Raw genomic sequence first — 11,711 nt, 5'->3', positions numbered from 1 at the left:
ACCCTCAGCATAAGAACAGAATTCCAGGCTGGGCTTATGTAAGTTGGATTGGAAGCCACCAATTTCTTTCTAACCCTTTGGATGCTGTCATTTATGTAAAGAGATTCTATTTTCCTTTTTCCTTTGACTGAAAGTTTATAGCAAAATATGAGACCCACCTGTATCTAGTAAGTGCATAGGATTTCATGGCATGATTTTTAATATACTGTGTGCCTAGCTTCAACTTACCTTCTAATCCTTATTTTCTCTTTCTCGCTTTTTAAAACTATTTATTTATATCTTATCTCACTGCATTGTATGAATTTTTTGTGCTTAAATCCTTATTCAGAAAAAAGTGGCCCAACCACTTAGCTACTCCTATGATACCCCAACCAATTGCTCTGGTGCTCAGGACCTCCTCTTGGTCTCCATACTTGCAGGTTCTGTGCTCAAGCCTCCCTCAAAACCATTACTACTCTTGCCTCAGTTTTAGTCTGGCTGTGATTTTCTGTTTCAATCCAATTCACCTGCTTTTATCTTTCAGAGATTTCTCATGATTGCTAGTCCATAAGAGTCTTCCATCCTGTTTTCCAGCAATCATTTGGGTTTATGTCACCTTCTGTTCTCTTCTGCTCTTTCTAGAGGTGGGAGGAGGAGGTGGAGAATGTGCTCAGTCTGCCATCTTCCTACAGTACCCCCTGTTCCCTTCATATTCCTATTTCTATCAGTCCTCTCAACATGTACACTCAGATGTCCCTTAGTAGCCTCAACTCTTGATGTCCAAAAGGAACTCTTACCTCAACCAAACCTGACTCTGCGTGTGTGTTCCTTGCATAACTAGGAAAGAAAACATGCTGTATCCTGACTCCTCCCCTCTTGCATCTCTCTCACCCAATGAAAGTCCAAGCTTCTAGTTATTCCACACCCTAAATATTAGAATCCATTCACTCCCTGTCATCTTTTTATTGCTATAGCATAACAGAATCCACCTACTATGTGAGGCACTCTTCCAGACACTGAACAAAGCAGAGTAAGTCTTTGCTCTCATTTAAAAAATTTATTTAATTTAACAAATATCTCTATACTGTTTACTGTGCGCCAGGAACTCTTCTAAAAGTCCATGAGATTCCATTCTAGTAGGAGACACACATTAGTGAGATGAGTCCTTCAAGACTCAGCATAGGTCCTCTTGGAACCTCTTCTAAATCTCCTGCCCAGCACATCTTATACAGACCATTACCCCAGCATGTTTATGTGATTGGCTCTGCCATGGAACTGTAAGTTCCCTGAGGTGTACTCTTCCTTTTATCCCTAGTGTTTGACACTGAATAGGAACTCAGTAAATGTTGATTGAACAACTGCCAAACTAAGCTAATTTGATCGCTTCACTTTGCTGCTTTAAACCTTTTGATAGTCACCACTACCAAAGGCTTGAGTTCACTTCCTTAGCAAGGTGCACAATGCTCTCAGCCTGGCCCCTCTGAATCTCTGGCCTCATCATCCCCAGTCACCAGTCATGCTCCTTTTGCTGCAGCCACACCAAACTATTTCTCATGCTCCCAAGATAATGCTCTCTAAAATTTCCAAAGACTTACTATGAAATGCTCCACCTGACTTTTCTACCTTTAATAAAGTCTTATTCATCGTTCATAACCAAATTCAAAGATCGCTTATCCCCTCAGGTCACATTTTCCCCATAGGACTTGTTACTCATGTACCTGTACAGTTGCTTAGATTCATTTATCACATCATATAGCAATGACTTACTTATGGGGTTTATCCCCCTCTCTACTCACTCCATGGGCTTTAAGTTCTTCAAGGGCAAGAATTATATTCTACTCATCTTTGAATTCTTTCTACTTTCACATGGCACATATCTCAGCTCCTAGAATAACGCAGATGATCAAGTTATGTTCGATGTAACAAACGTATGACTGAGTAAGTGGATGTGTGAAGCTCCTCACTACTATGTAGGATGGTTAGAGAAGAGTCAAACCTCATCTTATTTGACGTTTCTACAGAAGGTAACACTCAAGGTCTTATTCTCAAACCAAATTAGGAAACCTTATTTTCAAATGCCTCTTCTAAATAAATACACTTGGTTTATTGGCTGGCCGCCCACTTTCCATTTCTGTTATTTTTCAAATGTAAAAGATTATTTGTTCTTGGAGTGTTTTTTCCCACTTCTAGTGCATTAGTATGTCAGCACCATCCCCTACTTACTACCTTCTGCACAGTTTATACATAAGACAATATTAGTCTCTTGAAGGCAAATCTCTATTTTCCAATTTAACATAGCTTTAGGTTGTTGTTGGAGAGGACCCTTGGAGCCTGCCTCAAGTCCACATACTAGTAAAGTGGATGTTGCAAGTGAAAAAACATCAACAGGCATCTACAGAGAGCCTTTGAGAAAATGGAACCCATGTTTTCCCTGACCCACACAAACCTCAGGGAAAAAGGGGTCACATTAATAGTAATAAACTGTTTCTCTGACCTCCACTTAATGTAATAGGACCTCAAACCTATTGCAAAACTTTCCATTCCATCCGTACGGTACTCAGATATTTCTGAAGGGTCCTAAGAAACATTTGAAAAGTTTCAAAAAGATAAGTCCTCTCAGCATCCATGTGGTGTCTGCCATGTTCTCCCGGCCTCTCCTCTCATGTCTGCAGGTGTCTGCTGCTAAAGACTCCCGGCTCCTGCTGTCCAGGTTGTTGGCCAAAGGGCAGCTGTGCCGACTTCCATTGCTCCTAATGTCACTGGAAAATGTCCAGTCATTGGCGCTGCCTCCTGTGAGAGTCAGTGATGCCGTGAGACACTGCCTCACCTGCCTGCTCATGGTACCACTGCTGGGCCCCACACTGCTACCACCACCAACACTGTCTCCCCTTGGTGCCCATGGCATGCTATGCAGGCCACAAAGCTGTGTGGAATGTGTTCCCAATCTCGCCAAATATTTTAAGGAACTTAGTAATTTCCATTTTAACTTTCAGACTTTGCTCATTGTGTTGTTTGAAACCAAGTCGGGTTTTGGAAACAAGCTGAATTTTACATTTTCAATATCCTCAGACTCACCCGTCTAACCCAGTGACCACACTAAGCTTATATACCTGACTCTCCCCTTGCTTAGGACAAGTTTGATCTCAGAAGGCTTGTCAGCCACTCGTGCATATATACATACTGAGCCCAACCTGTGGCTGCATCCTGGAGACCCAAGCAAGCTTCCTTTCTACAGACACAAGTATTCACACACATACTACACATTACTGTTGAAAATAGGAGAGAGAACTCAAAACTTTTGTGTTTTCTTGGCATTATGGAATTGTAGTTGTAAGAAAGTGAACACAAATGGTCTGGCTCCCTCAGCTGTTCACAATCTTGCCGACATGACTTAATTTGACTGTTGTAAATATATTAACTGTGCATGTGTGCCCAGGTGTTCCCTGGTTATCTGACATAAGTATAAAGGACAAACAGCTCTGATCCACAGTGCCCCCAGGATGCCCCCAGGAAGCCAGCAGGGGGGCCGCTGCTGCTGCTCTGGAGGCTGCGGGCTGAGCTCGCATCTGAATGGAGCATGTCAACTTTGTGGGCACAGCTCCCAGAATCTTTTTCTACCTAGGTCATGACCTGCATATGAGGGGTCCGTGACCCAGTCTGCACAACAGGTTTGAAGGGTCTGTGACCCAGACCAACAGTATTTTTCTGTGGTACTGTGGAATTCCTCTAAAAAGATAAAACCTGGTATTACCTCATTTACTTTGAGGAATATCAGCTGGGATAGCTCAAAATAATAGTTATTATTTTAAAGACAGGAGACAGTTTCTCTCCTGGATGGAAGAAGTCTGAAGGTAGGCATTGCAGGGCTGGCTGTGAGTTTCTGTCAGTTCCTCAGGACCTAGACTACATCAGTCTTTCTGCTCCTCCATCCTCAGTGTGTAATGTCCACCTCTTGACCCTGGATGGCTGCTGGAGCCTCAGGCACTGTAACTGTCCCAGCCTGTGGGAAAGAGGAAGGACAAGGAAGGACATGCTCCTTCTTTTTGAGGATACTTTACATACATCGAATTTACATACATTTTATTTTTTTTTCCTTTTTGTCTTTTTTCGTGTCCGGCAACGGACCGCAACCCTCAGTGTCGCGCCCGTACCGGACCGGGACCGGCAACGGGATCGCAACCCTTGGTGCCGCGCCCGCCCCTCGCTCAACCAGTGAGCGGGAACCGGTCTGTATGTGGGATCCAAACCCTCGGCGGGAGCACCGCCGTGCTCCCAAGCGGCGCACTGTAGCAGTGTGCCACCAAGCCGGCCCTGAATTTACATACATTTTCACTTACTGCCCATGAGCCAAAACATGGCTGCAATGCCACATTTAGCTACAAAATAAGCTGGGAAATGTAGTTTTTGCTATAAGTATCTAGGTTTCCAGCTAAATTAGCAGTTCAACTACCAAGTAAGATATCAAGAATATATATCTGGGGTAGCTGGGAGTCTCCGCAACAAGATATGGGTTTCTTCTGTCCCCTTTTCTGCCCTTTTTTTAATTACTATTTTTTAATTGACGTGTAATAATTGTACATATTTATAGGGTACAGAATGATATTTCAATACATGTATAATAATGTGTGATGTTCAGCTCAGGGTAAGTGGCATCTTCAACACTGCAAATATCTATGATTCCTTTGTGTTGAGCACATTTGAACTCTTCTAGCCATTTGAAAATATATAAGTTGTTAATTATAGACACCTAGCAGTACTACAGATCACTAGAACTTACTCTTCCTATCCAGCTGTTTGCCCCATCTGTTTATGGATTTAAAAACAGTACAAGCACATCATTCAATTGCTTGTGCCAGTCAAACCAATGTGTGACAAGACGATGTATTGAGAACCTAATTCATGTTTCATTCTCAATACTGTTGGTAGATTTCCTTCCATACTGAAAAGATAACTGAGCCTTTTGTTCCTATGCCTAACTGAATCTTGTGTTGTGGGGTCAAAAGCAGAAGGTGCCAGGTACCTGGCATGTAAACTCAGCCCCAACATTTGTTTTCAAGGCATAAGCTCCTGAAAGCAATGACAATGAAGTATCTCAAAGAGAAAGGGGGGCTCCAAAGTTTGGGGAAAGCAGAAATGGATCAACTTGAGGAGAGAAGCTTTAACACTTCCTTGAGGCTGAAGGAGCCAGGGTCTTGGCCATCCAGTGAGCGAGGGGACCTGTGCTATGATGATTCACAGCACTCTGGGACACACACACCTGCTACATGAGAATGGCCATGTGTTGCAGCTCAGGAAGTCCATGTGGTCCCTGAAGCACTTGGGAAACATTTCCTATGCCCAGCCTTCCCAGAGAGAATGACCAAGGCAAACCCAACACCAGGGGGCCCTTCCCCTGTCTTTTCGATTTACCAATCAGCTGAGACTATAATTCAACCCTAGAGAAGCAGAGGCAGCTCCTGAATGAGACCAAGCATGCTGTCGGGCTAGGCCACAGACTCCTCTGCCCTGTTCTGTGCAGGTCATGAGTCAGGTAGTTGAAAAAAGATTCTGGAAGTCGATGGCAAGGTTGACATGCTTTATTCAGATGTGAGCTCTGCTGGCCAGTGGATCAGAGCTGTTATCTTTTATACCAGAAGTACACAATAGGGCAATGAGCCAAGGAGTATATGGGCACACATGTGCAGTTACACTGCTCTTATATAACTTGTTTACAATGGATGTGCTGAAACGTGCCCAGCCAGTTATGAGGAAAGGGGGCCTGACTATACTATTTTCCTCACAGATGCACTTTTCACCACCTCAGACAGATATAGTTTTATGGAGAATCTTATTATTCAGACACAGTATTTTCTAAGTCTACACATTGTTAGTTAATATTTATTCCTGCTATGAAGGGTAGAGCTGAAAGAAGAGCTCTACCTACTTGTTAACCTTGTATAATATTCTTGGGCAGCTTTTCTATCTCTTAAGGTCAAAGATAGAAGTAAGGGGAAATGATATTGATTACTGAAGAAATGATTCATCTTAACTCATCTTGCTTCCTTCATCCTTTGTTCTTTTTTCCCACGTGTATTTAATACTACATCGTCATTTTTAGGCTATAAACTCCTTGAGGAAAGTTCTTGGTCTATTCTGTGACATGAACCACAGGTGTGTTACATTGCTAATTTGACCAATCCTTTGTCAGATGATCGTTGCTGATGAAATTCATTAGCCAGGATTTTTCTGTTTGAGCTGGATTACTCAGAAATCAGATCCGGGGAAGAGCTCTCTTCTTGTCAAAGTTGGGTGGGGGGAGAGGGGAGGGATTATTTTCTATTGGCACTCACCATGGTTCTTTCACTGTATCTGAGGCTTGTTATAAATTTATTTGCCAGAACCAAGTCTCACAGGGAAACCCAAGGTGTTACAGCCAGCAATATTGATGATTTAGTAGACAATGTTCTTTTCTCTGAACTTCAAATGAAACCAGTGGGTTATGAGGACCATCTTTCAGCTGAGTCACAAAGACAAGTTCCTGCCCTCTTGCAGTTAAAAATTCATGAGGCATTTTTCCAGAAGGCTTTTGAGAATCAAGCTTGGTTACATTTTTTTCCCCCTGTTCCTTCTTTAATGTTTTCTATATGATTAAATACCTTAAGAGGCCTTCATTTTTGTCAAAGAATTGTAATCTGGTGTTTCTGGTTAATCAATAATAAATGTTGGGCCTGGTTACCACCTAGTTACACTAAAGGAAAACAAAAGCATTACAGGGAACCAAACAACAAAACAGAACTATAAATGTCAGTTAGCTTTACTGTGCTTTGCTACAAAGGTTGGCAAACTTTGAAAACTGGCATGCCAGGGTTGTCCCCCAAAGGTGGATAAACCTAACTGCCAACAGGAACTGGAGAGATTTGTCAGCTGCTGCTTCTACTGTCTGGTGATAGTTCTCTCAACAAGGGGAATCTTTGGTCCAGGGGTGGGGGTGGGAATGAGGGGTGGGGTGGCAACTGATTCCCCTAACAATAAAAACGGGTCTGTGTCTCATAATTGGCCCACATGCCATAGGTTGCTGATGCCTGCATTAGTACCACACAACTGGGTTTTAAATAGTAAATTTCAATCACAGATGCAATTGCTTTTGCTATTAGAAAACTATCAAAAACCATTAGAATATTTCCATCTGTGGTGGCCATATTATTGGAAGAAAAGCAGGAATCTTTGAGAACTTGATTTTCAGGATTGTTAATGTCATCTAGGGGAGGGAAAAGGCTCCTTTTTTACTTTTCTAGGTTCTATGGCTGGTCTAAGAATTAAATTGACATAAGACAGATTAATAGAAGAAAAACAATTTAAATTATGTATGCATAGAGTACCACAAGCATATGAGACTTTGGGAAGTGGCCACATGATGGAGACTTGTGTATCATCCTGAGCCATAAAAAGGAACAGGAGTTTGGGACTTCTGCAGTAGAGACAAACTATGGGAGGGTAAGGGGAGAGAATGTATAGTGAATAAAGGTTGCCTTGTTATGTGGATTAAAAAGTCTCTCAGGTGATAAAAGTTGTTTCTAAGTAGTTTTCTTCCTGGTACAGATATCCTTACTAATAAAAATTTCCTTTATAAAAGTAAATTTTCTTTACAAAAGGAAACATGTATACTTTATTTTAGGCAGTTGAGGGGGAGGTAAAGAGCTTTTACTGTATTGTCTGGTTCTCAATTTCTTTTATCTCAAAATAATCAATATGCCAAAGTGACATATTATGTGGTGATATATAACTTGCTGCCCTCTTGCTATTAAAAATTGAAGTGCTTTCAAATTGTTCTTGAGACACAACACTATACCCCAAGTCACTTGACCCTGATGCCAGAGGGTCTAATCTGTGGGGTATCCTATGAAGAATCTAATCTTATCTCTGCCCTTGTGCTCATGAAGAAGTTCAGTAAATCCTTGTGGTTTATTTTGTGTGCAGCTTTGAATCCTCCCTCTACAGCAGGCTCATACATAGTCAAAGGCAAATGTTAGAACCCTTAAGAAAACCTGGAACAGTTATACACAATAATAATAATAGTAATAGCAATAATAATAACACCACCTCCCTTCTGAAACCTCTCAGAAAAGCAAGGAAGCTTTTTTCCCAGAAGTCAGCAACAATCATCTCAAGTCTCATTGGACCAAATTTGATCACAAACCCATCCTAGAACAAATAACCATGACCAGGAGGTGGGACTATGCTGATTAGTTTAGGTCTGAGCCAGTGTCCCCATGACTAGAGACAGAGGTACATTGAGCCAAGGGCACATAGAGCTTTATCCTAAGTGCAAAGGCCTTCTGCAGGTGGGTAGGCAAACCCAAGCAAGAACGGTGTAGTTCCTAAGAGAAGGGGAGATGGGAAGATAGCCACAATGTCCATAGCAACTAATATTATTTATTTAGCACTCATTCTATATTACAACAGTTATAAGAACTTTTTCATTTATTCCTCAATGACAAAAAAGAAAAAGGGAAAGTTTCGAATTTTACACACATTTTCAGATGAGAAAATTGAAATTAAGAGAGGATAAATGACTTATTAAAGTCACACAGCTAGGAAGTGGCAGAGCTGGTATTTGAAGCTAGGTGGTCTGACTTCAAAGCTCAAACTTGCTCAATCTCACATATAATGAAGTCTTTTTAAGCTTCACAGAGCACACTGAGGGAGGCAGGTGTTGTCCTGGGCTTAGGAGCCCAAGGATGCTAGAATCAGATTCAATTAATTAGCACAACTTCCTCCCCTCCTGTGGTTCCGTCAATAGTCACCTCTTCAGGCAACCACTGCCACCCCCACCCCACCCCGCCACTTCCACTCGGCCCCTCCTACTTTCATTTACACTTCCCCAGAGACCAAAGGAAGGCATTACAAGGTGAGTATGATTTCCTGTGAACAGCATCCCCACAGAATAGGAGCAGCCTGTAGGAGAACGGTGAAAATGCTTCATGTGTCATACAAAATGTTGGGGACAAGAGGAGAAGCTGTCCCCTAGCTGTTGGTTTCCCTTGGATGTGATCAGACAAGCTCTTATTATTACAAAGAAATAACCGTATTACTATAGCAAATATGTACTTTACTTCAAAAACTGGGCAAAACGATTATTTCTAAAAAATTTTTTTCATTAAAACCAAGTAATATAATGTATAAGACATTAGCTAACAGCATTTGTAAGGTTGATCAAAGCAATTATTTCTAGTGTTAAAAGATAACAGAATGCTCTTGTGGTGATGATGAGACTGGACAAAATGTCATATCCACAGCCATGAATAATATCTTATTCTGTTAGTTCTTGAGTCTTAGTTCTTTGCATAACCCGGTTTGTGTCTCTGTTTCTTCCCTAACGAAGTTGGTTTTGGGAATCAAGCCAAAAATCTGTAGCAGGACAACTGATATATACCTGATTCATACAGCTCATCCTGACAGTGAGATCCTCTCAATCCATCTGATCCATTTTGTGACATTTTATTTGGCAGATTTAAAGAACTGAACTATAGAGAGCTGTCTGAGTTTACCAGGAAAGTCTTGCCTTTTTATCATTCTTGTGTTCTCAGGTGGTGTCATGATTCATAACTCATTTTAAACTGAATATTTGTGGCCTTTATCAAACAAACCATGTTAATTTAATAAAGTTGGGTCAAGGAAGGATAAAAGAAAAAGATTAAGAGAAAATTCGTTTGGAGTTATAAGCCTATAGAAGGCTAGGAGTCCTTCAGGAAATGATATATGCTAATTAAAGGGTACTTATATTGTTTTCTGGACTTGACTGTTCATATAAGCATCGTAGTCATAGGTCTTTTTGTTTCTTTGCCAGATTTATTGAGTTATAATTGACAGATAAAAATTTTAAGTTTTAATTGAGCCAAGTTTTCAGGTTTCAAGTAAGTTTAAAAAATTGAATAAGAAGATGAGCTGTTACATTATTTGTGTCTACTTAAGGCAACTTTCAGTTGATTATAAGTGAGAGAGCTTTTTGAGATATCAGCATTAATTTTAAATTGTATTGATCCATTCTACACATATTTGGTAAGCTCTTCCTGTGTAGAAGCACTGTGCTCGTGTTAGAAAAGCAGTGATAAATATAATGGCACAGTTCCTACCAGCAGTGGGTCTCACTACCTGATCAGAAATAGAGAGAAAAATAAACATAATAAATACTCTCAAATTTGACAAATTCTGTGAGGGTTAATAATAGAGGGCTGAGTGACAGAATTACATGTGGGAGGGATGGAAGGAGGGAAGGAGAGAGGGAGCAACTCCATGTGGGGTATTCAAAGGAGGCTTCTCCAAGGAGGGTGAGAAGCCGTGCAAATAGAGAAGGAAACAGTGTTCCAGGAGGAGAACATAGGAGGTGAAAAGCCCCCGCAGAGAGAAAGCCTCCTTTACCCAGACAGAAAAGCCTGAGTAGGGAAAATAAACTGAAGAGGGGAAATACCGAAAAGCAACATTTGAAGTGTCTGTGCGTGGGGATTTCAAGTAAGCAATTGGATAAACAGCCTTTAGTCCAGAGCAAGGTCGGAGAGGGCTACGAAGTAGGCACCTGTCCCCAGTCGGTAAACACTGTGAAACAATCCCGGGGCGCGGAAAAGATTGCCCGGGAAGGGAGGACACAGAGGAGAGAGACTAACACGGACCCGTCAGGACAGAAAAAGCGGCCCGCGCGAATCGGTCATCTCAGGAGGAGAACTGAGGCGACGGCTGGCCCGAGAGGCCCGAGGAGGGGCAGAGCTCCCGGCTAGAAGGTGACATGATGAGCACATGCAGTTCTCCCCTTTCTACGCCAAGACCCTAGGAAAGGACATCAAATAAACTTTTTTAAAGAGACGTGAACCAGCTCCGCCCGTCGTGGAGGGTGCCGGGGAGGCGCGTCGCTGCAGGGCCTTCCCCGGGGAGCACCCAGCCTGTGCAGGACCGCAGCACCCTCCTCGGGACCCTCGGCCCACCCAGAACTTCATTAAACCATGGTCGCAAGTCCACACATGAGTTCGCCTGGAAGGCCAGCGACGAGGGGGCATTGGCGACGTCGAGGAAGAGGACCTTTCCTCACCTTCTGGCCGAGCCGAACTCGAAAGTGGCTTTGGAAACGGCAGCCCAAGTCCTAGGAAACCTCGGCGAGGTGAGGGTAAAACCAGACCGGTCCCAGTCAATTGAAGTTCCCGAACCAACCACGAGGTCGCCAAGAGGAAGTGCGGCAGTGACGCCCAGCTACGCAGGAACGCCAGCGGCGGCGCCCGAGAGCCCGGCGCACAGCAGCCACGCCCTCTCCCGCCCACAGTCCTCCTTTATGCCTCTGGGAATGAAGAATATCGCCAGGACACCTATGGCTTCACATTGAAGTTTAAGGACGGATCCTCTCATTCCATTGTCCCAGCAACCGCTCGTACAGGGCATGTATGAAAGAATTCCATTGGGGCCGTCCGACACCCTGCCAGTGGGTATGTACGGAGAATTAATGACCTGGGCCTTCCGCTCTTTGTCCTCTTCCTCTCAGAATACGTGGAAGAGGATGTGGAGAACTTTGTGGCTTCACATTGAAGTTTAAGGACGGATCCTCTCATTCCATTGTCCCAGCAACTGCTCGTACAGGGCATGTATGAAAGAATTCCATTGGGGCCGTCCGACACCCTGCCAGTGGGTATGTACGGAGAATTAATGACCCGGGCCTTCCGCTCTTTGTCCTCTTCCTCTCAGAATACGTGGAAGAGGATGTGGAGAACTTT

The 11,711-nt window shown here is 42.9% G+C and overlaps 1 pseudogene; it reads left to right on the top strand.

Annotated features, from left to right (window-relative positions):
• The first annotated feature begins 2,618 nt into the window (after window positions 1-2,618).
• Window positions 2,619-11,711, top strand: part of LOC103587623 — a 9,938-nt pseudogene continuing 845 nt past the window's right edge.

The sequence above is a fragment of the Galeopterus variegatus genome, unplaced genomic scaffold (assembly GCF_000696425.1).
Source record: "Galeopterus variegatus unplaced genomic scaffold, G_variegatus-3.0.2 Scaffold467, whole genome shotgun sequence".
NCBI classification, from domain to species: domain Eukaryota; kingdom Metazoa; phylum Chordata; class Mammalia; order Dermoptera; family Cynocephalidae; genus Galeopterus; species Galeopterus variegatus.
This window is presented reverse-complemented; position numbering and strand designations above follow the sequence as displayed.